Genomic DNA, 18549 nt, shown 5'->3' with positions numbered 1-18549 from the left:
GCTTTCCGCTAACAGCTTTTATTTTCTTCACATGTTCTATTACTCATTATGACATTGGGAATCATGTTAGATAATCTTTTTTGCTTAACCCTATAACCATATTTAAAACCCGCATGTTTGAAAAATTGCTCAACCTTTGCCTGCCAAAAGTGTGACTTATACTGCTGAGCGACTTATATATGGACATTTCTTCTTTATTCTGCAATTTTTTGGCTCCTCCGACTTATACTTCAGAGCGACATATAGTCCAAAAATTACAAAAACTTGTTTTTTGCCCTGTAGTTTATCATTGTTCCACTAGGGGCAGTAGAAGGGCTTTTCCTTCTCATTTCAAAATGGCTGCCTCCATGAAATCTCCAAAACACTGTTGGCAGGAAAAGGTTGAGCAAATTTTCAAAACTTTACTGTGAGAACAACAGCGGGACAGAGGATGGAAATTAGCCTAGGCTACAATCCTGCATATTTACAGTGTCTCATTACCTTTAGAGTATTCTACACTGTTTGTTGTATGCATTGTCCCTTAAATAAATAAATACAAATACTTATTTACTGTTATTCATTTTTTAAAATGACATCTTGTTGTATCGAAAAAATGTAAACATTTGTTGAAAATGAAGCCTTTATAATACAGCTGCACCATTTAAAAAATGTCTCGATCAAATTTTAGACAGTGGGTAAATAAGGTGCCTTTTTTTCCTAGTTAGCATTTTAAACTAAGTTTGTTGTGAGCAAAAATGTAGGAAATCACCCAACATATCATATTTGGTACGATCTAAATCTCTTAAAAACAATAATGGTGTATTTTTGTGTGTGTGGATTGTGACGGGGTCCCGCCGAGAAAAGATGCAGAGGAGCCAAGGTGAGGAAGATTGGTCTTTATTGCCGACACAGTTGCTGCACGCAGGGCCATGCAGCACACAGCACACTCTGTCATTCCTCTCTTTTCGCCACCTGCAGTGCTCACCTTAAAGTGGGATGCCACGCCCACGGGGCGTCGCTCTCAATACCCAGCCAGGCGGCACCACAGGTGGAAATCATAAATAACAATAAATAACAAAACACATTATTACACAAACAATAAACACGGTGTGGCCCCCCCTCGGCATCTGACGGTGCCACACCGTCACACCATCCCCCTCCTCTGAGGGATCGACGGTGTGCCTAATGTAGAGGCCCTGTCCGGTTGGTCTGCAGGCATCAGCGGGACTGTCCTCCGGCGCGTAAACATCCACCCACGTCCTCGCGTCGGATGGATGCACGGGCTGCGGCCGCTCCACGATGGCGATCCCTCCGATCCGCTCCATGGTGCGCCGCTCCGGTCGTTCCCAGCCCCGGCTAAGGCCCTTCCGTCGGCCACACGCCCCCGCTGGTCTCCTCCCGGACGGCACCTCAGCCGATCGGAGCCGCCGACAGCAGGTTTCAGGCGAGTTGTGACGCCTCTCCCGGAGCAGTCCCCTGACGGCCCGGTAGACGTCGGTCCGCCCCTTGTCCAGCTCCGCGCAGGCCTCCAACGCCCGCATCCGCGGCAGTGGAACCGGGCGGTATGCCCGTCCCGCCTCCGGCCGTCTTCGCGCTCCGGCGGTCCACCCCTGCTGTCCGCGTGGTTCGCCGCTCGCCATGGGCGCCGAGTTGGACGCCGTAGTTCTTTCCGGGCCCCTGGCCAGGCCTGAAGCACCGCCAAGGCCACCCGGATCCACCCCCTCTTCCTTAGAGGATGGACTGCTTGGAGGAGGCGCTGAGCTGCCGGGGAATCGTCGTCCCCACCACGCCGCTGCGTCCTCACCTTTTTGCGGCCCCTCTGCGATCCCACTTCTGACACCATATGTGACGGGGTCCCGCCGAGAAAAGATGCAGAGGAGCCAAGGTGAGGAGGATTGGTCTTTATTGCCGACACAGTTGCTGCACGCAGGGCCATGCAGCACACAGCACACTCTGTCATTCCTCTCTTTTCGCCACCTGCAGTGCTCACCTTAAAGTGGGATGCCACGCCCACGGGGCGTCGCTCTCAATACCCAGCCAGGCGGCACCACAGGTGGAAATCATAAATAACAATAAATAACAAAACACATTATTACACAAACAATAAACACGGTGTGGCCCCCCCTCGGCATCTGACGGTGCCACACCGTCACATGGATTTTATCAAAAAGGTATCCTAATTCAAAATAATAATATTAATTTTCCATTCATTCCTTTATATACTAACTAGGCTTTACAGAGTTAAAAATAAACTTTTAATTGAAAAGACAAAAACAAGCTGCACTGAAATGGAGCTAGTGCACAGACCATAGGGAAATAAAACGTTCTTAAGTTATTATGACATTTTAAATCAAACTAACCTGACGCCTTGGCTATAGCCGATGCATAAAAATGACACTGAAGTGTTTCTATGAAGCAAATTAGAACTAAGAATCAATAAGTATCTGCACAACTTGTAAAGAAAAATCTTCTGCTAAGATAAATGCTTGTGACATATAAAAACTCAATAAATGTCTCATCTCCTAAGCTTCCACGTCTTGGAGATTTCCTTGGATTTGGTTTGTTTTGACAATAACAATACATTCATTCAGAGAAAATCCATGTAGGTTTTTTTTTTTCCTTTTACAATCATGTAATCTTAAGCAGTGAATCAAGTTGTGCTGAAAACGTCTGGCAGATGGTGATCGGCATTGACATTTAAGGTTATTGTTGACCGCTGCATATAGCATGGCTGCTTTTAGGATTGATATGACATGAATCATATTTTACCAAGCCTGTCTTGGAGTTTAGGTTTAAGTACAGACTAATTTATGACAATAAATATAATATGATATCTTACTAGAATTAGGAAAAAAACAAGATTCTTGTCTGAACTTCCCATATTTGCTGTAAGCTGTCACAAGTGGAGTCCTATATCTTACTCAATCTGGGAGTGAACAAGGTTGGTTTGTGATTCTATGGTAGTAGCTACAAGCCCCTTAATGTACTGATGGACAGGGTCAAACACCATGATCTGTATTTATCAGCGGGATGCTGCCCCTGTGCTGTAAATGTGATTTTAAAGCCTCTTTATCCTCTTTTTGAGGATTTGCAGTATAGCGGATCACATGCGAGTCTCCCTGCACTTAAGCCACACTATCAGGAGCTCAGTAGGGTATCCATAACACACAACCTCTTTTCATTTAGGTTTTTTTTTTTTCGTTTTTGCATTTATTGAGGAGCTATATGTACATTGGAAACTGTTCAAACTCACAAAGCAATCTGCTAAGTGCCTTAACCGAGCTCCTTTAACCCAATGAATAGTGGACAAATCTCAGAGAGAAATGTGTCTTTGCTGCCCAAGAAGCTCATTCATAAATCATTTGTGCACTCGAAAGAAAAGATTAGATAATGAACAGCATCATAATGGGCTTTGTATTGGGATGTGGAACATATTTGCCTGTAAATTAGAAACATTTTTTTTCCCCGCTTAATTCTAACTCTTCCTCAGTGTGCCAGACAACAGGGAGCAGAATGTTTATTCAGTTGATGGGAAAAGCATCAGGAAAAACTGACAGTTTGTCAATGGTATTTAGGAAGACTGACTATGAATGATACCTCCTTTGTGTTTTAAAAGCTCACTGCTGAAAATGCAAAGACTCCTGTTTACTATCTTATACCCAGATCTCTAAAATCAAAGCTTAATCAATATCCCATTGAAAGGGGCTGTGCAATCAAATGGAGATGGGATGTACCATCACACTGCAAGGAGGCCAGCCTCTGATGGTAATTACACAGCACTTTATGCTAAGGATGCCCTAACGAGTGTCCATTTTATTGGATCCAATGGGCCACCTGCTCCCTCCATTCAGAGAGGATTCATTGATGTTATAGTGTGACAGTATGACCAGCTCACTGGGGGGAATTGTAAAGGTTAAATTTGAATGTGTTTGATGGCCTGCTTGTTTTCTGATGTTGATGTGGGGCTTGTTTTATTCTCGCGCACCGATCCTGGTGGCAGAGCAGACCGACAGCACACAGACAGGCAGGCAGGCTGATTCCAGAGGAGTGCAGAAATCTTATCAAATAAAGTGTTTGTTGATCAGGCCTGCTTGTTTTCTATTATTGCTCCGCTTCCCGAGCTTTTTAAGCTCCTCAGCGGTGTCAGCTTACCGAAAAGATGCCGCTTTAACATGACGTTACATAAGCCTATGAAAAGCAAAGGTAAAATATAAGTGAATCTACTTTGGCAGCATGTTCTGTAACCACCCAAACAGACTTCATAGGGAAGCTGGGGGGGGGCTTTAGCTAGTGAGAAATCATGGCCTGTCAGAACCATGTCTGTCTAAGCTTCAGGAATCTAGGAAGCTAATGCTGTTTGATGTATTAACCATGATGGAGGGGGCAGTGTCTGCGTGTTCATGCTCAGTCCTGTAAGGATTCGTCGTGTCTGCATTGGTGGGGAGGGGTTCCTCGTTTTCCTGCTCGTGCGATTGTGACTGTGGGTGTGCACAAGTGAATGTGTGTGTGCTCGCTGACAAGCACAAGAGGATGGAGAATTTATGTTGTTTGATGTATTAATCATGCATATGTGGGACTGAGAGGCTTTGCGATGGGTTGCTGGAGCTCTGATTCTATCTTCAATCAGTGGCTCATTTGGGTCCCTTTGTGTAAGTGCTTAACATTGTTTAGTATAGAATAAGCAGCTTGCTTATTTGTGTACTGTTTGTGTGTGGCATTTGAGACAGGGAGTATGGGATAAGGGGGCTTGAAAGAGTATTTCTTAGATTTTCCATGCATGGAGGGTATACAAAGCATTGTTTTGTCTTTAATGTATCTATCATCCAGCTTCCAGTTACAACTTAAGTGTTCAACTGAGAAACCAACTATCTGGCTATAAGGGTATGGTTTCTTTTCTGGCTTCATTGTACTTCATAGGTTGTACCTGAAGGTGTGTAAAATCTCCATGAGTGACCCACTCCAATAAAAAAAATTGTTTTTTGTTCATTTAAAATGTTCTTGTTACATTTTCTAATCATGGGAAGACATATACAAAGAAAAATAATCAAAAAATTCCATTTCTAAATTGTTCTTTGTTCCCTGTGAGTCAGGACCATACAAAGAAATGCAGTTGGAAAACACCTGTAGTTGTGATGTAGGTGCTACTATTCATGTGCCACAAGCTTTCTGAGTTTTCCAAGGACTTTGTCTTTATTTTTCTCATCTGAGCTGACATCTGGCTCCAAACTCTATGGCTCTTAGCTCCAATATTGCTCGCCATTTTTTTGTGTGGTTTCTAATGTCAGGTTGGGGATAAACAAAGGGATGATGGGAAATGAGAAATTCTTATTCTGGGCCAGCGGTCCTCCCCACAACTCAAGAGGTCAATTTCAAATAAACTCCTGCCGCTCTGCAGACACAAAAAAAATGTTAAAGTGTTTTGATTTTGGCTAACAACAGCATAATCATAATGGGAACACTTTCACAATAGACCAAAATGTAGATCGGACTGGAAATTTAAGAAAGTCCATTCAATAAAAGTGTTATTTTTTGTGCTTATTTTGCTTCCACTGGAGCATCCACTTGTGGGCAAATCAGTATTCAGAAAGTTATTAAGGGCACAGAAAATGATTTGGCTTTTTCCAATTCACTTCACCCACCTATGCTGTTGAAATCTTGAGGCACACCTACTGTCTAAAATTTAATCCATGTTATCTTTGGATTACGAATGTATTTCATTTGACACTTTAATTCACTGCGGAGCACTGGTTCTGTTGCCAGGCAACTCTGTTAAGGAGCACACAAAGGATCATTATAGATTTCTTGGGTGCAACTGTTAACTTGTACTTTTTAAGAAGACACTGTGCCACTTTGTGCAGTGAGAAAGCTCCTGTTTGTAGCTCTTTCCTGTGCCTTAAGTCTCCCTCTGGCATTCAATATACATTAAAGTAGTCAATTATTTACTCAACCAAATAGCTGCTTGCAGGAAATGTTTTAGCTTCATGTACAGTGTCACTGCAAAACGATGAAAGAATCAAGTTGAGGGCCTCTTGTTATGCGTCTATCAGACATATGTTACTAACTGGAGACGACAGCATGGCCCTCAGTATTTAAATGGTTTGTGGTGCTTGCTCTTTGATGGCTACGATACGACATGACGAGCCATAAATATGTCAGATATGACTCAAAAGAGCTAAAAGAGGATCTGGCAACAGAGGATTCATACTAGATATTTGGCTTGCAGCTCCCATTGTGGAACGATCCACCAAAATTCCATCAGCGGATTAATCAGACCTGTCATCAATTTCATACCAAATTTGAATCAACTACAGTATTGCCTAGAGAATTGTCAGGGCTTCCGCACAATTGTGAGACAAATGCGTGCCTGTCTGCTTGAGGAATTCCCATAAGGTAATTATTTTGAATACGTACTGTGAATTATGTAGAATTTGAGCTTCTTTTAACCCTTGTGCTATCTTAGATGACCCCACCCTTTCATTGACGTGTTCTCCCTACCATGACAAATGTGGATAAAGGTGGGAAAATTTCATGTAATCCATGGATACAAGATCACAAGTCATTGAAGAAAGGTTCAGCGCACTGTATAGTGGGTCTAAATGACCCAACTCCCAACGTTAAAGTGCCTAAGATAGCACAAGGGTTAATGTGCACTTATGGTTCATATTCCTTTTTTTGTTTTTTTTTGTTTTGACCTCTCAAGGAAATGATTGCTTGGTGGCAGAAACTTGGGGAAAACTGGTAGCAGGGCTGCAGGACGCAATGGGAGACACGATAAGAATCGGGATTGAGAATGAGAAATGAAGCCGGATTACAAGTGCATGTCTGGCAAATGGGTGATGAGACACAGAGCACAACGTATTTATTTATGACTGAGTTTGTTTGGGCTACGACTGAGATGCAATAGCTGGATTAAAAAGCTCTTCTCAGAAAAAAAAAAAAAAAAGAAAAGCTTTCTAGTGATGTTTAAAGGCCTCCACACGGAGTTCAGCTCCCTCAAAAGGAGTAATCTCTTCATCTTATGATTTCAATATGTTTTTTTTCTGCTTTGTTTCACTGCACAGTGGTCTTCTCCATCTCAGGGTCTGCAGAGGGATCAATGTTTGAGAACACATTTGGGTTTGGCAGTGACTGGGTGCCTGTTGCCAGAGATGAAAAAGGTCACTATGAATCTAATTAAGCCTGATTTTTCAGTTCCGCGATAAGATGGCGGCGCATGAGGGCTCCTCATCAAGTTGCATCAAAAAGATTACTCTGATGAGATGCAGACACACTTCTGAAATCATCCAGCTCTTAGACTTACCATTTGGGACATCTCAGGTGCGAAGTAACAAATTGAAACGAGTGAGACAATGAGAAGCGCTAATAATAGTAGCAAATTCATGCTTATGCAAGTTTAAATATCACAATTCACATTCTTGTGCACATTTGTCTTTACATTTTTCTTTTTAATGGTAGCTTTTCAGACACATTTTCCATGTTTTTAGTTGAAATATTCGGCTTAAAGGCACCAAAAATAGAGTAAGCTTTCACGAGGAAGGGTGGGGTGCACCCTTAACAAGTCGCACATGATCACACTCCTCTGGGTCAATGAAAAAGCGAAGTTTTTTATTTTTATTTTATTCAAAGAGGAAGCTGGAGTAGAAAATTTAGTGAGTTTAGACATTGAAAATGAATTTCTGTCATATCTGATTACAACCCCCACCCTCACCACCATCATCATCCGACATTCTGCTGTTTATGCATAGTATATATATCTATCTATATATATATAGATAGATATATATATAGATATAGGAGAAACAGCAAACAAACAGTTACCATTTTGCATTAAATGCACTCTTCAAAGTTCCATTTCGACTATCTTTCAATCCGTTCTAAACGCTTTCGCAGTGGTCTTTTAATTATGGTTTTGACGTTTCTAGCCAAAATGAAAAAAATAACTGTCAATTTCTAGGACATAGTTTCTGCAGAGTGGCAGTAGTTCATTAGAAATTCACCTCTGTGTTGTGGGGGGAACCACGTGCATAGAGTAAGCCCACCCCCACTTCCCCTCATCCGTATTGATACTATTTTGTAGCCCCTCACAACTCCAACCTAACTTTACCGGTGCAACAAAAATGGTGAGCATTATTGGAGCTTTCCAGCCATACATGGATCTATTTGGGTTAGGATTAGGGTTACGGAGCGAAGCGTGCCGATTGTAGCACCTACGACACAGCTTCAAGCTTTTTCAAATGGCATTTTTTTATTCAGATCAGAAATGCAGTTTGAGCTCAATTTTCTCTTTATGTGTGCTCCATCATCAATTTATTCCACAGAAGCATGTTAAAAACACCAAAAGATATTCCTAAGAGTGTGTTTTAAACACTTCAAAAATTTTTCTTGGCCTAAACTTTGTAAATTAGTATTCCTCACTGGTTGGTGGGTATGTACAACCTCACAGGCAGGGATTAAGGTATGGCAACTTTTGTTCTGTTCTTGAAAAAATAAAAGGAAAAACAATACATATTGATTGGTTTCTTAGAACTCAAAGCAACTGCTGGCAGGGTTACAGAAACAGAAAATGAAGTAAAGGTAAAAGTATCAGTCATAATCCATTTTAAGACAAGCCTGCAACTTTGCTATAAAGAAAATAAGAACTCTACAGCTACTAAAAGCAAAGATTTTCATTTCAGTAAAGTCCATGTGAGCACTCCAAATGAGCTGTTTGTTCTGACTTGCTTTTCCATGCAATTAGGAAGTTGGTTTAACTTTTTTTTGTTTGTTTACACTTTTTTGTGTCTTTTTGCTCAAATATGGCATCTAAATTCTGTTTGCTTTTTCTCCTTTTTTCATTATTTGGAGCTGTTTTGATATCCAATTTTAGCTTGTCCTTAGTGCGGAATTTTACACAGGAAAATTTGCTACAGTTGACCATTAGAGGGCTCTGAACCCACACGTTCACTGCAATTTGCAAAGCTGCCAAAGCATCTGCTCGGCATAATTACAGAGTATGACCAGATGTGAACTGACAAACTTTGGGGCCAAGTTCTGACAGTTATGTAAAATTTGTTTTCTCTCGCCGTGGGGCACTGAAAGCTAGAAACTCTAAAGCTGGCTCAAGTTTATAACATTAGATAACCACTGACGCAAACATTCAGATTTATGCCCCTCTCCATTGCTGCAATAACGAGGGTCTACTTAAGATCAATTGCCGATCACATTAGATGTTGCAACCAGTTACCTTGCATCACTTCTTCTATAAAAAGCTGTGAACTTTTTAGCTCTGACTGTTTTCTCCAGTAGAGCTCCACAAAAGAAAAGGCAAGTGATGTTCCTGCTTGTGAAGTGCAGAGTCACACGGTGCAAATATGTGCCTCCCAAAATATCCTGCTGTGGTTAGATGTTGTCAAGTTTAAACTGAACCTAAATTTCCCTGCATATTAAAATCAATGTCTTCATCTGTCATATGAGTTATGATGATAACCAACATAATCACAAGAAATTGACATACTGAAGGAATTAGGTTGAAATATTTCAAAACCAACATCAGATTTCTTTTTTAAAGACATCAATGTGATAAGACTTAAATATTTACGTTCTAATCATCCTCCACAAAGCACACTTTAAAGCCTTTTTAAAAAAAAAACAAAAAAACAGTGCGCTTTATATATGGAGTCATTCTGGTTGTTCTTATGATGAAGCCATTTTAAGAAGTACATGGCTGTCAGTCTGTTTTTTACGAGTTGCAAACAAGAACGGGTGTTTTTTTTTATGTTACCGACAACATGGGGAGTTAGCGTGTTCACATTAATGTTTCTTTTAGCAAAATCAGTCCTTAAATAAAATTAAAAATAAACCATTCATTGGCGCTGTACCTTATAATGCGGGGCATCATATAGTGCAGAACATATGGTACTACCTATGTAAAATGTAACATTTAAGGGTCAATATCATGCTTATTTTAAGCCTATCACAGTAAACTTTGGCCATACATATGATATTACCTTTGGCACACAAATAAATGATATTTGTTATTAAATAGGAGTTATTTACCCAGCTTTTGTTCCTACCCGGACTTGTCCTTGTGGGTGTCGGCCATTCCATACGTCAACCTAGAATCGGCCTTGGCAGCAAATGCATGAACGGAAATACCACTTTGTAACTTCTTTCCATGAGGAATGAACAATATAGTACACTTAAAAGCTCACAAAAGTTGAGTTCGATTTTGATATAGGCCCATTGAAATGAACAGTTAAGGCATTTACTGTGAGTGAGTTCCAGAGGTTTAATAATCTTTGAAAATAATACTTTTTTTAAATTATTTTTTAGTATTGTAAGTCTTAACTGATATTCTTGAAGGTAAACTAGCTTATCACAACATTTGCTCTCATTTTTTAGCCTCTTCCTTCCATTCTCATTTAATTTGTGTGCTAAAAGGGACATGTGTCCTCACCGACAAAAACTTGTGCTCTTGAGAATCTTTCATAGTTTTCCTCTAGTGTCATAGAAAAAGGGGGACTATTGTAAAAATCCACAATTATCGCACAGTAACTAGGCAACAGCAACCTTTTTTTTCCTATTTGTAGCAAAATTAATTCAGAAATGCTTTTGGGTTTGCAACAAACTACACAGTGACTTTGAGATTAAACTTTTAACAGTTAAAATTTTGCAGTTAAACTACTGCATATCAGACAATGATTGCAACTCTGGTGTATTTGACTAAACTATTATTGATGTGCTTTACACACAATACAAAGTATTATAAATGCTATTTAGTTCCATTGGCGTATGAATGTGTGTAGGAATGGGTGAAGGGGATTGTGGTTTGTGAAATGCTTTGATTCGTGACAAGGGTGAAAAAGTTGTGAACATTTCAATGAATAGAAAAGTTTTGTTTAATGTATTTTTTTTTATTTATAAACTGTAAGCTATGTAAACTTTTTTAAAACAGTGGTACAATATAAACCAAGAGTTTTTGGAAATTGACAAATTGACAAATCAGATGGGAACTTGTAATAACAGTAAGTTTCTCAAAAATCCACTCCAATGAAAATTCTTCTAGGGGTTTTTAACATTTTCTTGTTGCATTTTTCTGACAATGGAGGACATACAGTATATGTGTTTAATTCAACTAACTAGTTTTGTATTTAATCAAATTGTTATCTTTTTTTTTTAAGCCAGGGAGCCATAATGAAGGAATAAATGAGCTGCATGTGGCTCCGGGGCCTCAGGTCGGAGACCCCTGTCCTAGGTTGTCTCCTATTCAGGGACCAACCAGACTCATGTCTGCTAAGTGTCTAAGATCAGACAGGATTGTGTGAGCCCTGCCATACATTATCTGTTCATTTTTCTTAGTAATAAGTGATTAGTGATAATTTTACAAGTTTAAGATTTATTAAACATGGCAAAAATACGGACATACTTATAAAACACACCTAATTGAGTCAGTCACTCTTTTATGTTTCTCTGACTTGCTTCTCTTTCTCCATAGTGTCCTCCACTGTGGCCCATCAACTCCCTTTGTAGAGTCCAGGTTTTGATCATGGATTAATTTCCAGAGTTTAATAGTACTTCAGGCAAAAATTGGCGTCTGTCCTATTAACTAAGTACTATTACCACATGTCGTCCTCACAGTTGAAGACAATGAGTAACTGTAGAAAGACATCACCTTCTAAACCCTAAAGCCAATCAACATTTTAATCCTGTCCCCTTCCCAATTAACTTTTACCACTCATCCTTTTTCTGACTTCCCAAAAGCTTATCCCTTTACTCCAAATCTCTTCAGACTCCAGAGAATATTCCTAACATCATATTTCATTAGGTTTGGTTTTAAAACAGCTTTGGCTACCTATGGAAATTACATCAAACAATACTCATTTTCATACAAATGTGAGAATATTTGTACCCGTCTCTAGTTAAGTGTAAGAAAAGGTAAATTGAACAGTTTGTAAAGGTGAGGAGAAATAAAAAAAAATACATTTAAATGGCAATGAATGTAAAGCAAATTATTTGAAATTGTTTTTGTTACTATTTAATCAAAAATCAGTTGAATTATCAACATTCATGAACTTCTTTGTTTCAAAGTTGTTCTAAATTTCTTAGAATGATTGTGGTAAAGTGGAATGATCACAATTCATATGGTTATATTTATAGCTTTCTTCACAAAGGACATTTCAACATTACAGTTTAGGCCATCAATTTGCTATAAAAAAATTGGACTGCTGAAGAAGATAGACTATTTAGTATCACAGTGCAGATGTTCTGAAGTAGAATAGAATAGATCTGTATTGATCCCACAAATGGAAAATTACCTTGTTGCCACAGCTCCATTATAAACAGAAGATGGGTGGGTGGGTCGGTCGGTCGGTTGGTGGGTGGGTGAGTAGGTGGGTAGGTAGAGTTTTACACAAGTACATGGTAGGTATATGTTTGAAGACGTGACCATTTGATAGCTTAAAAAGCAGCAGTTGGCACTAATTCACACATTTTGTTTAGCAAATAAGTTAAAAAGTAGTTTTATAACAGCTGAGAACTGATCACATGGGCTTTTTGTTGCTGTTTTACTGTGTGTAAATGTTTTACAAGTAAAAAAAAACAAAAAAACCACCCAGAAGGTACAAGTTTTTAATATGTAGTAAATCTTTTGGGCATGAAGATGCTACATTGACTTTTAAAGAACACAAAGCATCTTCCGGTTTGGCAATTAAGTGTTCCACCATCAGAATCTACACTTGATCCAAAGTCTCCAGGGGATTCAACAAGAAGAAACGTGTTTGTTTGCTCAAAATCCCAATTGCCGGCAAGTGAACACAATTTTTTGTCAGCAAGAGACGATAACGTTTATGACTATGGTTCACCTTCGACACCATGCACTGAAGAATTTCATGCTCCTATAAAATACTAAAGGAATGTCTTTTGATTTAAACGGTTCCAGTAAAACTGGGAGCCTTATGTGTTGTAGACGTGGCACTGGCACAAGTTCCCTGCTGGAAAATGCCTTGCAACTGAGAGCAGTGAACCAACCAGAAGGAGTTTTACACAGTGTCTTGAAATGTGCTCTATGGTGAGAAGTGTTCTTGTAAGGGAAAAAAAAAGAAGACATTTATAACTCATTGTAGGACAGAGAGGCTGACAGAGAGCTTTTTGTCGAAGGGTGATGCATTCACCCCAGCACTCCCACATCCTGTCTCATGGCAATGCATGACCAGATTTGTCATTAGATGTGGCAGTTATATCCACACTTGGTAGATTCCGCTGCAGTAAAACTTGGTTTTACTGTGACAACATTATGGTATTTCAAGGCCAATGCCTTTGCTGTAATGAAATTCCTTTTGGTAGAGTAAAAAAAAAAGGAAGAAGTAAATTAAAAAATGCCTCTGAATAGACACTAACACAGACAGTGAAAAATTCAAACTCAATCTTGCCAATTAAAGTCCCACTCTGAACATCAATTAATCTATTTTAACCCTTGTGCTGTCTTAGATGACCCAACATTACATTGACGTCCTCCCTACCATGACAAAGGTGGATAAAGGGGGAAAGATTTCATGTAATCCATGGACACCAGTGAAGATCACAAATCCTTGAAGAAAAAAGGTTCAGCACACTGTCTAGTGGGTTTAAATGACCCAACTCCCAATGTTAAAGTGCCTAGGATAGCACAAGGGTTACAAGTGTTCCCAGTGGTTTTTCAATTAGGATTTTACCAATTTTAGCCAAAATCATAAAGAACCTGTGTCGTTTTCTAATACATAGTTTCTGCAGAGTGGCAGCAGTTCCTTCAATATTTGCTTCTGAGTTGTGGGTGGTGCTGTTGGCACAAAGCAAACCCCCCCTCCCTTTACCATTGCCCAAATATGAGCACTTTTCAAATACCAACCTGACATCAGAGGTGCAACAAAATCTAGCCACAGTCCCGACAATAAAAACCAAGACGTTCATTGATCTATTTGTCTGCAAGTAGATGCATCAAAATGGAGCGCAGCTACATGGGGTTCGCCGTGGTAGCTTTTGCATCACATTTACAAACTTTTTCCAACTCTGTTGTTCTTGTCTGCTCCTGATTTACAATGATTTTAATAAAGAAATACTCAGAAATGCAATGTTTAGCTTTATTTTCATATATGCCATGGAAAATGCCATAAGAACATGTTAAGAACACAATTTTCTTCGGAGTGGGTCTTTAAGACCTTTAGGATTTATGTTTTTAATACAATCACTCCATCCCATTTTTATTTCCCCCCTTTTCATTAAAAAATGTACAGTATGCGAACAAAGAACTTCTGGTTTTTAGTCACCCTTCACCCCCTACCCCTCCTCTGTCAGATCACTTCATCCTCCACCCAACCCATGCTGACTCTTCTGCACTTTCCCCCTCCCCACCTCGCGCTTATGTTCCTCCCTCCCCCTCTCCAGCGTGTCCCCTAGTTTTCTGGTAGCTGTGTCTCTTTGATAATCCAAGACTCTTTGAAGACTCCAATTCCACGCTGCTTGCCTCGGAGCTATTGCACCTACAAAAACAACTGTGTGTGGGTGTGTGTGTGTGTGTGTGTGTGTGTGTGTGTGGAAGAAGAGAAAGAGCTGTAGATAGGATGAGAATGGAGGACATAATGGTGATATGGGAAATAAAAACAGTTCCATATGCATTTCCTTTGCCACCGCTCCAGTCTTTATGGTTTTACGCTTGCTGCATACTCTGAGAGGTGCACTCCTTCATTGTCATATTTGTTGGTGCAGCTCATTTTTTTCTGGGCCTTCAGAGGCAGCAGCTCATTGATTCCTGCATACACGCCAAAATGCCAGAGCCAGGATGTACTCACAAACACTGTAACTAGATGGAAATTCTGGGTCCCACACTGGGGGAACTCTTCCAGGCTATCAAAGATGCACAGTTTGTTGCTAATGTGTGCAGACTGTGTAAACATTTAGTATACACCATTATTCCTCTTTAAGAACCCAGAAATGTTTGACTTTTTTCAGATTTTTGTCTTTTTCCACAAGTCTTTTAGGATTTGGCAAGCAAGTAATTAGGGAAAATGACTTGGCTAAGCCTAAAATGCCACCACGATTCAAACTAATCTTCCCAACAATTTCCCTCCCACTTACCTTTGTCTAACTGCTTTCGATGTTTCCATCTCCATTGTCTCAGTATCTGCTGTTCTACCATCTTAGTCTGTCGCCCTCCTTTTTTTTTTTTTTTTTGTCTCTGTCATTCTGCCTCTCTTTGGCGACAGAGCTTGCCATTGGGATTTAGAAGAAATTGAATTCAATTATGAAGGAATTTCTCTGCAGTACGATTGGCATCATTTCCTCCACACAATAGAACATCATTCTCATATCTCTCAGTGTGAGGGAATGAAAATAGGCCGTGCACCATTCTTTCTCTCATCCTTTTAAATTGAATTTTTCATATCACAGGGGCACTGAGACATCAGCCGTTTCCTTTAACATGGGCAGAAAACCCATTTCATAATATCAGGGAAAAGCATAACTGTGATTCAAAAGGAAAAGTCTGCCTTTCAGTACCAGAACACAGGCAATATACCTCAACTTAGTATTGATAAACATGGCCACATGTGTTACCTGCAGCTTGAAAAGTTGAGGGTGTTCCAGAAGAGTGTGCTGTTGTCATGTAGCTTCACAAACTAAATTAAAGGAGGAAAAACATACGCTTCTAACCGCTGGATTTATTTCCCTGCACTTGATTCTGTGCAAAACATAAAGCGTACCACCTCATATCCCCATTTTATTAGTTTCCTGTTATTAGGCGACAAGATGCTGAGATTGTCTCTGCAGAAGCCGGATTTTTCTGCTCGCAAATTGCACCCAAGATGCCACTATCTTGCAACGGCAGTGTTTAGTTTTGGGCTTACCCACCTTAATTTAGACGCTTGGAGAGCTTTTTGCTCCTTGTGGTGAAGTTGTGAATATTCAGCGCCTTCCATCGGCCACGGTCGCTGAGCCCGAACAACACCTTTGTGTAATAAAAAATTTAGCTGAAAACAGTTGGCCACACTTTAACTGTGACAAAAACAGCAGAATTCATGGCACATGAACAAACAACAGGAGATTTTACTTAGCAAACAGTGTTTACATTTATCTTACTGGGATATCATTTGAATAAGTTGAAGGGAAACGAAATGGAGAGACACGTTTAGATGCTAGATAGATCTATTTTGCTATTCCTTACCGATTTAGCATGTTGTTGTGAAGATAATTGCATACAGAGCGAATAAAAAGGATTATTTAAGTTATTTTAATCAAAGATTTGTTTAAATGGAGGCTGCTTTTCATAGAGATGGAATCTGTGGTATAAATAGAGGATGGATATCTATCTAAAAATTGGCATCTTCATTAAGATTTAAATCTAGATTAGAAAAATAAACAAGCTTATAATAATAATAATAATAATAAAAACTTCTTTATGTAACTCTCTGTTCACCCAACCATTTCATGCACTCGCAAGTTTGATCTGCAAGTACAAATTTGAAAGCGAATGCAGAGAATTAAAAACTACATTTATTTGGCATGATTCTGCTCAAAAACGCCCTTAGAAGATGGACGAGCTTTTCCAGCTTCAAAAAGTTCCTGCAAGCCTTGGCATTGGCAATCAGTGGGGCTTGGCATGATGACAGGCCACCTGATGGTACACTGGTCTCCGGTCACTCTAGGGCAGTTGGAATTGGGAGAGAACTCGGTAAAACATGAAGGTGCAGCACTCAGTCTAGTCTCTCTGTCTCGTCCTGGATTTGTAGTGTGAGTCAGCAGTTAAAAACAAAAATGAAAAAAAGGATAGTCCTCTTAAAGCCCTGTTGTTTAGAGACATTTAGGTGCTACAGAAAATGTATTTTCCTTTCTTTAAGTTGCACAAATATAAATCAAACAGTATTTTAAAAAACATATTTTTAAAAATCAGAAGAAGTTATTGTAAACCCTTCTGTCCTGCTGAGAAAAACGATGTAGCCACAAAACTTGTACATTTGACAATACTAAGAAAAGGATAAGAAAAATTTGCCAAAATCTCAATAAAGCTTCGTTCACAGACACACACACACACACACCCACCCACACACACACACACTTTCTCCCAGGACCTAGCGGTGATCGGCTGAACGCTTTCCTTGTATCGGCACAATATGCACATCCATCTTGTTTTCTGGGGTGAAACTCAAGGTTGACGTCATGAAATGGGCGGCACTCACGAAAGGCGGTGCCTCAGAGACAGAGTTGTCTTACTTCCGGGTAGGAAAAGGATATGCAAAATCTCATATTTCATAAAAAAACAAACATTATTGGTGTGCCAATGGTAATACTGTATATTATCATATACATGGATATAGTTTACTCTAAAAAGGCTTAGGAAAGGCATGGTATAGGCCCTTTAAACTTGAATTATAAACAAAATACTTACTGTCATATGTAAGTCTAAGCTGCAATGTCTGCTGCCTGTTTTTAAATAACCTCAAATTAATTCTCTTGTTTTCACCAACATCCTTATCCCTCCTTGAAGTCTCAAGATTTACCTCACATAGATCATCACTTCCAATTATCTTCTAAAGTCAATTTCTCCCTTTCTCAATTTCCAATAATCGCTCTTCATTTCAAGCTAAATTATGACATAATGTTGGTTTGTTTCGTGTGTTTGGCCGTCGATATGCTTTATCAGACAATTCAATAATATTTTTCATAGGGGCTTCTGAGTCTTAGTAATTTACACATCTTTATCTATAGTGTCAGTGCTTTTCTTGTGCTATTGTTGGCTTCTGCAAATCAGGAAAAAGACAGAAGGTGTTGATTGGTTTAGTTAAAAACTGCAAGTGAACACAACTTATGATAGATAGACGGTATGTTTCTAAAGCACAAGAACATTAAGAAATAAAATAAAATAAAAACTACTTATTTTATGTCATTTTATGTTTATTAGAAAAACAGTCTTTTACTTCTTTAGAGTACTTAAGCAAAGAAAGAAAAAATATCTATTAAAATAAAACTCTGCACCTTAGACTGGTCCTCAAGATTGTGTGGGTATTGACCAAGCAAGCACTGCACTCTGAGGGAAAAGGGTAATAGTTTAACCATCCAGTGCCTTGGCTAGAATGTCTTGGATCAGTAGAGCCATTCTCAGTAAAATGAACCTGCAGGAGATGAATTTTACCATTAGCTTAGGAAAAAGAAATTATCTTTTTTTTTTTTAAATCAACACCTAGAAACCCACAAACCTGAGAGAATCAAAGGTTAGTAACGCTTGATTATTGTTGTTAATGTGATCATTCATGTAAAAGTTATATTAGGCATAATTTGTTTATTTAGATAATTCTGGTGCACAGATTTACGGATGAAGATAATCGCTTTCTAATACCATTAAAGTCCCCTTAACAATTTTTTTCAAACAATTTGACTTGTGTCAACACATGAAAAACAGTCAACAAATGAGTTAAATTTGTTTCAGCTAAATTTATACCAGTTTTAAACCCTGCAGACTGTTGTCATGTCAAAATGCCTCTCTGATAATCTTTTGATCCATTTTCAAAGCACTCCCAGTGGTCTATTAATTATGATTATGCCATTTTTAGCTAAAACCAGAAAAAC

General features: G+C 39.3%; 1 protein-coding gene across 1 annotated transcript in view; it reads left to right on the top strand.

Moving 5' to 3' along the window:
• pcdh1a (protocadherin 1a) overlaps nt 1-18549 on the top strand; it is a 126481-nt gene that overhangs the window by 65854 nt on the left and 42078 nt on the right. The gene's annotated exons all lie outside the window — the stretch shown is intronic.

The sequence above is a fragment of the Oryzias latipes genome, chromosome 14 (genome assembly GCF_053564925.1).
Source record: "Oryzias latipes strain Hd-rR chromosome 14, Olatipes_Hd-rR_3.1".
Classification (NCBI taxonomy): Eukaryota; Metazoa; Chordata; class Actinopteri; order Beloniformes; family Adrianichthyidae; genus Oryzias; species Oryzias latipes.
This window is presented reverse-complemented; position numbering and strand designations above follow the sequence as displayed.